We start from the raw sequence: 8,079 nt of genomic DNA, 5'->3' as shown, positions 1-8,079 counted from the left end.
CTTATCTATAATCTGTCTATATGTGTTTCCCTCTCTCTCTCTCTCTCTCTCTCTCTCTCTCTCTCTCTCTCTCTCTCTCTCTCTCTCTCTCTCTCTCTCTCTCTCTGTCTTTCTCCCCCTCTCTCCTTTCCTCTGCACCATTGTTTGTTTAGATTACATTCCATTTTATGATATTTTTTATCAATTTTCTGGAACAGTAAAAGTGGAAAATTCACATCTTAAAATCTCTGCTTGTTAGATTTTTGCCCATGAAAATCACAATTGTCTGCCTTTGCGTTTAAAACTGAGTCTGTTGTAGCTGTCTACTCCCAATTCTTACCTTCTTCTTTGAAAGTTTGTCTCTTTCAACCTACCTCCCTGTCTTCACACTGCCTCAGAGAGAAATGAACAGTGAGCAGCTTCTTTCTCCAAGACTGGCAGGCTGTCACTCAGCTTTAGTTCAGCTTTTGACTGCTTCTGGGAGAGTTGGCAATGAATTTGTCCTAGGAGCAGAGCATCTCTCTCTTCCTGTAGTTGAGGGAGGACCTGCATATACTTGTTTGTGTCTTTAGTTACTAACAAAATGAAATATATAAATGTTCAAGAAATGTGTGAAAATTGAATAAGGAATTTAACATGTCTGTCTGAGCTGCTCTCCTCAGGTGAATGTGAATAGTTATTTCTATGAATTGCCTTGAGAAACAAACAAGCTATAAAAACAGACAACGTCCTAATAAAAACTTACCTTCATTTTTATTTCATTTTATTTTTTCTATATTTCTTAGTGAAGGGTTCACAGAGTGTTCAGGGTCTCACTACTAGATCAGACTCATAGTGATCTGACTGTTTACAGCCTCCCAAGTGCTGGGATTACAGGTGCATGCCACCAGGCACAGTCTCAATCACCCTCTCAGTGTGCCTCTGGGGTGGGGCTGGAATGACAGGCCCAGGGATCAAATCCTGGTGCATGTTCCTGCTAGCAGGTGCTTTAATCCACTGATCTATTTGGCCAGCCCTGAAAACTTACCTTCTCATGTTGAATAGAGGCACACTGAGAGGGTGATTGAGACTGTGCCTGGTGGCATGCACCTGTAATCCCAGCACTTGGGAGGCTGTAAACAGTCAGATCACTATGAGTCTGATCTAGTAGTGAGACCCTGAACACTGTGAACCCTTCACTATGGATATTTTCTTCTGAGCAAAAAATTTGAAGTCAATCAGAGATACATTTGAACCCATAATCCAATGGTATCTCATTAGGGAGATGACAATTCTCACCCCAAATATTTTCCTTGCCAAGTTGTGAATTCAGTGTTCAGAGATCCTACTAATCCGCGATCTCACTGAAACAAAATTTTTAGCTCTCTGCACTAGTAAATAGTGGACAGAAGCAGGGGGCTTTCTAAAGCACATGTCCCTATTTAACTGGGGAAAGATTTCACAGGAAGTAGTATGAAAGTTTGAATGTGACCAGGCAGAGATTACTACAGATGACTGTTACCCGGAGATCTTTATCTGCATACCATGACCACAGTTGGTCATGATGCATCAACCAACTCAATGTTCCAAAGACTTTGCCAACTTTTTCTCCCCAAAATTCTTAGTTCCAATCTGAGCTCTATCCTGGGCCTTGTACTTTGGGTTCATTGAAATTAGACAAAGGTGTTTTGATTATGACCATTCATTCACCTGATAAAAGTTTCTAATCTTTAACATGACCTCTTTATTTTTTTCCCAAAGTTTTATTGATAAACAGATAGCAATGAGACAGTTTCAAATGAAATTGGAAGTACAGTTTCAACAAATAATACACTGCATATATTCTTCTTAGTGGTTAATTGCTGTACAAGATGCAGACTTGTGATCTTATTTACAAACACCATTAGAAAAAATCATTCTATTCATTAAGAGAATGCAACTATATATCTATCCCAACCACTTTGAATACACAGATACAAAATGGACATTCATCGGAATACCCCATTTTTTCTAAGTTCCCTTATTGAATATTACAGGTGTGTACACTCAGTGAAATATTCTAAAAGAGTCCAGTAGCCCATAATAGCATTGGGTCTTCTGTTTAACTGGCAATGTCAGAAATTATTGACCTGAGTCCCCCACAGCTCAACATAACAGCATGGCTTTATTTCCTATATTTCGTCTTCATACTTTTCTACTGGATGGTTAAGACCAAGGTAAAGCAGGACCTATGCAACAAGAGTTTTGGCTTTTTGGTCTGAGAAGGTCAGTGAAATGCCCTCAGGATTTATCCTGAGATCCTGTACCTCAGATTGTAGAACCTTTGTCAGTGTCAGCCATGTGGATGAGTCACGGCCATTGCTTGGCCAATGTGCTCTCTGTGTTATCCTTTTTTTAAAATATAATCTAATTTTTAAATGTTTTTATCATATTATGTAGGGACTTAAAGTTCAACATATCAATACTTGATGAAAAATACCTGTTCCTTATGCCTAAGATGTTTGAAATGCAGTGAGATAGTGAGGTTAAGGTTGATAATATGACCTCTTTATAAATTTTAGCCATCTTTCCTTTCTCCAAAACACACACACACACACACACACACACACACACACACACACGTACACACACACTATATATATATATAATATGCATACATTTCACATTAAAAATTTTGTATGTTTTTCCCTGTTACCCTAAGTACTGAGGATGTCTTTCATAGAACAGAATTATGAAACCTTTAGAAAACATAAAGTAAATCTAAAACTTCCCTACCCAACCTATGCAAACTTGTGTAGGAGAATATTAGGACAATGATCTACATGACAAGTGAATTTGTTTGAAACAGTACTATTATTTTCCTCAATAACATTCATAATGATAAATGACATAATGCAGTTTAATGAGCTTAGTTTTGCCCTGAAATAGATGTTCAAATGTGAATTAACCCATTCCTCTCTCCCACCAAACAATTCACTTAAGGATTCAATCTGTGAGAGTAAGAGACATCAAGCAAGATCTCTGTAGCTGTCAAATTCTAAGTGTGCAACAGCAACCACTGATATTTTGCTATGACTGTTATCCTCTTACAGTTATTGATCCATAAAGAATGATATCCACCAAATATTGTAAATTTTTAATATGCTGATGCATTTCAGTAAAGGGAGATCACTTTCTCTGGAATTCCCCTTATGCATTATGTTTAAGGTCCTCATTGTTACCTGACTGCAACAGTTAACAATGTGCCTTCACTCTCTAGCCTGAAAAATCATTCTGTATCTCCTAGAAAAGCACTTACGAAGTGTACTTACACCTGCTTGGGTTTCCCTTACAAATTCTGTACCTGGAGCTCAGTGAAATTACAAAGACACTGTATTTCTGACTATTCTTTTATCAAATAAAAATTTTTTAATCTTTCAAAAATGTCTACATCTCCCACTCTTTCTCCCTTACCCAAAAAAAAAAATCATGTATGCATTTTTGAGTAATAATAGAAAAGTGAATCACACTATATGGCTTTACTCCATGCTGTATTTTCTCATTTTTTTTCTTCTTTTTCTATTAATGTATGTAATGCAGGGTCTATAAGCGCTCAACAGACAGATTGAATTCATAATGATCTTCCTGTTTTCAGCATCCCAAGTGCTGGGACTGCAGGCGGGCACCACCATGTCCATTCTCACCAGCTTCAGAGTACCCTGAGGGCAGGGCTGGTATAGCCCACTTGGGATTGAACCCCAGTCCCTGCGCCTTCCTAAGCAGGCACTTTAATCAGCTCAACTATCTGTCTGGCCCTATTTTCTCATTTTGCATGACAAAGATTAGTACAATTTTCCTACCTTCTATCTTGTCAGTTTATCCTACTAAATATTGAGAGAGGAGTAAGGAAATAGCCTTTGAAGGTACACAGTTCTTGGATGATGCATTTTTTGTACTCCTGCACTGAGTCCTGTACTACTACCTATGCCTTTCCTATGACTGTGGTATAGATGGCCAATAAATAGAGGCCAGGCCTACAGTACTGAGATTTCTTCACAGTGAGAGCACATTTTATGTAAGCAGCAGGAGGCAGTAAGTTTAGAAATCATGTATGAGGGGAAATGACCCACAATCACCAGTCTACTCCTTCTTCAGATCTTTCTGTATTGTTTCTTTCAAGCAAAATCAAAAGTTGGTCAAGAAGATGTCTTTGTATAGGATTATGTTAATCACTTCTGAAATCTAATGTGTGATAATGTTAGGAAAACAAAACAGAGAAACGGATCCAGCCCAGTCTTGTCTTGTGAGGGAGACCTTCCTCCATGCTCTCAGGACCTCTGCACTCCACTGGATCCAGTCCATGCAGCTAGAGTGAGAACTTCTTCCATGATCTTGTGACTCTTCCACCCTTTCTGAGCCAGCCTAAGCCCAGGCTCAGTGAGTGTGTGGGAGAGTTTTCAGGCTCCCATGTGTGCATTGGACTTCTCCAGATCCAGTCCAGGCCAGCTGTGTGAGTAAGACCTTCCGCCACACTCTCTGGACCCCTCCACTCCTCAAGACCCAGAAAAAGCCCAGGCCCTACAAGTGTGTGGGAGAGCTTCCCAGCTGCCCAGCACCCCCTATTCCCTCCAGAACCAGCTCAGGCCTGGCATATAGGCCTGGGGTAAAATTCTGCAGCAAAAGTCCCTGTAGAGAGACTATGGGCCAGAAAAACACATCTAATCCAGGAGCAGAACATCTTGCCAGAGGAGCACAACAGGTTCATTCTCAAGGGCTGCAGCAGGAAGGAGCTAAGCACAGCAGTCAAACAGAAGCCAGACACAACTGGATGAACTCAAACTTTGTAAATCTGCACCTGAATATCAGTAGGTGCTAAGGTTATAATTGTACCAAAGCTGAACAACAAAGGTCAGAGAACAGTACTACACAAAATGACAAAGAGAAGGAATAAAATGCAATCTCAGACCCAAAGCCCATCCAGAACAAGTGCAAAGGACACTAGCACAGAAGAAATTGTGAATCACACAGCTGAAATGTCTGAATCAATGGCGTCTGAAGTAAAGAAACACCTGCAGAGAGGTATAGAGGAAATCATATCACAAATAACCTCTGAAATAAAAAAGAAATCTCTGAATTAATAGAACCTGAAGTAAAGATTCAAATGCAGAAACATATGAAGGAAACCCAATCAGAAAAAATATCTGTACTAAAAGAATTAATAACTGCTTCTCAAAAACACATTGATAAACAAAATTAGAGAAGATTGGAAAAATGACAGATTCTTAGAAAGAGAACTATAGGAAAAAAAATAGATTGCACTAAACAGAGTCAAAGAGATATAGAGGAAATTAAACTCTCAATCACAAGCTTGCAAAACCGTTTGAGTGAAAGTGAAGATAGAGTTTCAGATCTTGAATACGCCATCGCAGCTAGTAAGAACATAAGAAAAGATCTCTTAAAACAAAGTAGGATGCAGGAAAAGATATTTCATCACCTGCAAGACAATGAAAAGATGAACAATGTGAAACTAATAGACATCGATGAGAAAGAAGGAGTCAACACAAATGATATAAAAAGAATAGGGGCAGAAGTAATAGCAGAAAAATATCCAAGTATGAGGAAACAATCTGACATTCTGGTATCTGAAGCATATAGAACTCCAAATAATTTCAACCCAACTAAAAACACACCACCACATATAGTAGTCAAGATCCCAGAAATCCAGCACAAGAATAATATACTGAAATCCAAGAGGAAAAAAAGAAGATCACATTCAAATGAAAACCCATCAGAATTACGGAAGACTTCACTTCACAAACCATGGAGGCAAGAAGAGCATGGAGCAGAGTACTTCAAGTCCCCTATGAAAACAAATGCCAGCCCAGACCATCATATCCTCCAAAACTCTTTCAAGTTTGATGGAGAAGTGAAATACTTTCATGACAATGAACAACTAAAGAATTTCATGATTACAAAGACAACCCTACACAGACTATTCAAAGATGTTCTAGAGAGGTATCAAAAAGATCAGAACTCCATGAATGAGAACAGCAGGAACCCACTAAATATGGAAAACTATTAAACATAGGAGAAAAAATAGTAAACAACAGCAGGAAGACAGCAAGTCAATCGTAAGTCAATACATCTCAGTTATAACCATCAAAGTAAATGGACTCAATTCACCAATTAAAAGAAATTGTCTGGCACAGTGGAATAGCAAACAAAGTCCAACAATATGCTGCATAAAAGAAACACACTTAACTCATAAAGAAATTCATAGGCTGAAAGTCAAAGGATGGAAAACAATACTGCATGTCCCAGCACCTCAGAAAAAAAGCAGTGGTAGCATCCTGTTCTCAGACAGTCTCAACTTCAAACCAAGAATGATCAAATGAAATAAAGCAGGCCATTATATACTATATACTGGTGAGGGGAAAAATTCAAGAGGAAGAGTTAACACTCATAAATATGTATGCAGCAAACATAGGAGCAATCAACAATATAAGACAAATCTTGTTTTTGGTTTTTTTTTAATGTGTGTGTGTGTGTGTGTGTGTGCGCGCGCGCACGCGCGCGCCCGCGGCCAGCTCAGCCCACCAGGGGGCGGGGCTGGCTGGCATGTGGTGCTGGGGGATTGAACCGCGGTCCCTCTGCTTTGCTAAGCTTGTTCTAAGTAGGTGCTTTAGACCACTGAGTCATCTCACCAGCCCAATATAAGACAAATCTTAATGGACATGAAAAATCTAATATCCAGTACCAAAACCTTAACAGGAGAACATAGCAAACCCTTTCCCAAAAAGATACGTCAACCAGATAAAAAATTAACAAAGAATTAGCAGAACTGAAACAAGCTTGGAACAAATAGACTTGGTGGACATATACAGAGTGATCCACCCAACTACAGTTGAATATACATTTTTCTCAGCTACACATGGGTAATTTTCTAAAATAGACCACATACTAGTCCATAGGTCATACTTAAGTGTATGCAAGAAAACAGAAAGTATCCCATGCTTATTATCTGACCACAGTGCAATGAAACTGGAAATAAACGACAAGAGAAATCAGAAAAACCTCCATAAATACATGGAAATTCCGCAACATGTCCTCAGCAACCAATGGGTCAGAGGCAAAATTAAACAGCAAATTGAACAACATCTAAAATTCAATGAAAATTCAAGCACAAATTATCAGAATTTATGGGATGTGAAGAAAGCAGTTCTCAGAGGAAAATTTATACCTGTGAACTCACACATTTGGAAAATAGAATGGAAACAAATAAACACCCTAATGCTGCACCACCAAAATCAAGAAAAGGAGGCACAAACGAAACACAAAGCCCAAAGTCAGGAAGAAATCATAAAACATAGTGCAGAAGTTTATTCAATCAAGACAAAGAGAACACTTCAAAGACTTAAGGAATCAAAAAGCTGGTTCTTTGAAAGATTAAATAAAATTGATGAGCCCCTAGATAACCTCATCAAAAAGGGGAAAGGAAAAATTCAAATATAAGCTATAAGGAATGAAAAGGGTGCAATTACCACAGACCCAGTAGAAATTCAGAAGATTATCAACAGCTACTTTGAGAAACATTATTCTCACAAAATAGAAGACACAGTTGAAATAGACAGAGACATAGAAAGGTACAAATTACCAAAACTGAATCAAGAAGATATATCAATTCTCAATAAACCAAAAACAGCCAATGAAATACAAAATGTAATTTAAAAAAAAAAACCTACCGACAAAGAAAAGTCCTGGTCCTGATGGATTCAACGCTGAATTCTGCAAGAAATTTATGAAACATATAATCACTATACTTCTCAAACTCTTCAATGAAATTGAAAATGAAGCAATCCTGTCAAAATCATTCTTGGAGCCAAGTATTATACTGATACCAAAAGCAGGGATAGACGCAACTAAAAAAAAAAGAGAACTACAGGCTAATCAACCTCATGAACATGTGTACAAAAATCCTCATAAAATCCTATCAGAAAGAATACAGCAAATCATCAAGAAGATTATACACCATGAACAGCTAGGATTTATCACAGGGATTCAAGGGTGGTTCAATATATGCAAATATATCAATGTAATACACAATACCAATAGAGCGAAAAATAAAAAACACATGATCATCTC

The 8,079-nt window shown here is 38.2% G+C and overlaps 1 protein-coding gene across 1 annotated transcript in view; it reads right to left on the bottom strand.

Moving 5' to 3' along the window:
* Positions 1-8,079, bottom strand: part of LOC101567883 (interferon-induced very large GTPase 1-like) — a 164,285-nt gene that overhangs the window by 144,158 nt on the left and 12,048 nt on the right. The window lies entirely within an intron of this gene.

The sequence above is a fragment of the Octodon degus genome, unplaced genomic scaffold (assembly GCF_000260255.1).
Source record: "Octodon degus isolate 3935 unplaced genomic scaffold, OctDeg1.0 scaffold00359, whole genome shotgun sequence".
In the NCBI taxonomy this organism is placed as follows: Eukaryota; Metazoa; Chordata; class Mammalia; order Rodentia; family Octodontidae; genus Octodon; species Octodon degus.
The sequence above is the reverse complement of the archived record's forward strand: the minus strand, read 5'-3'. Positions and strand labels throughout refer to the sequence as shown.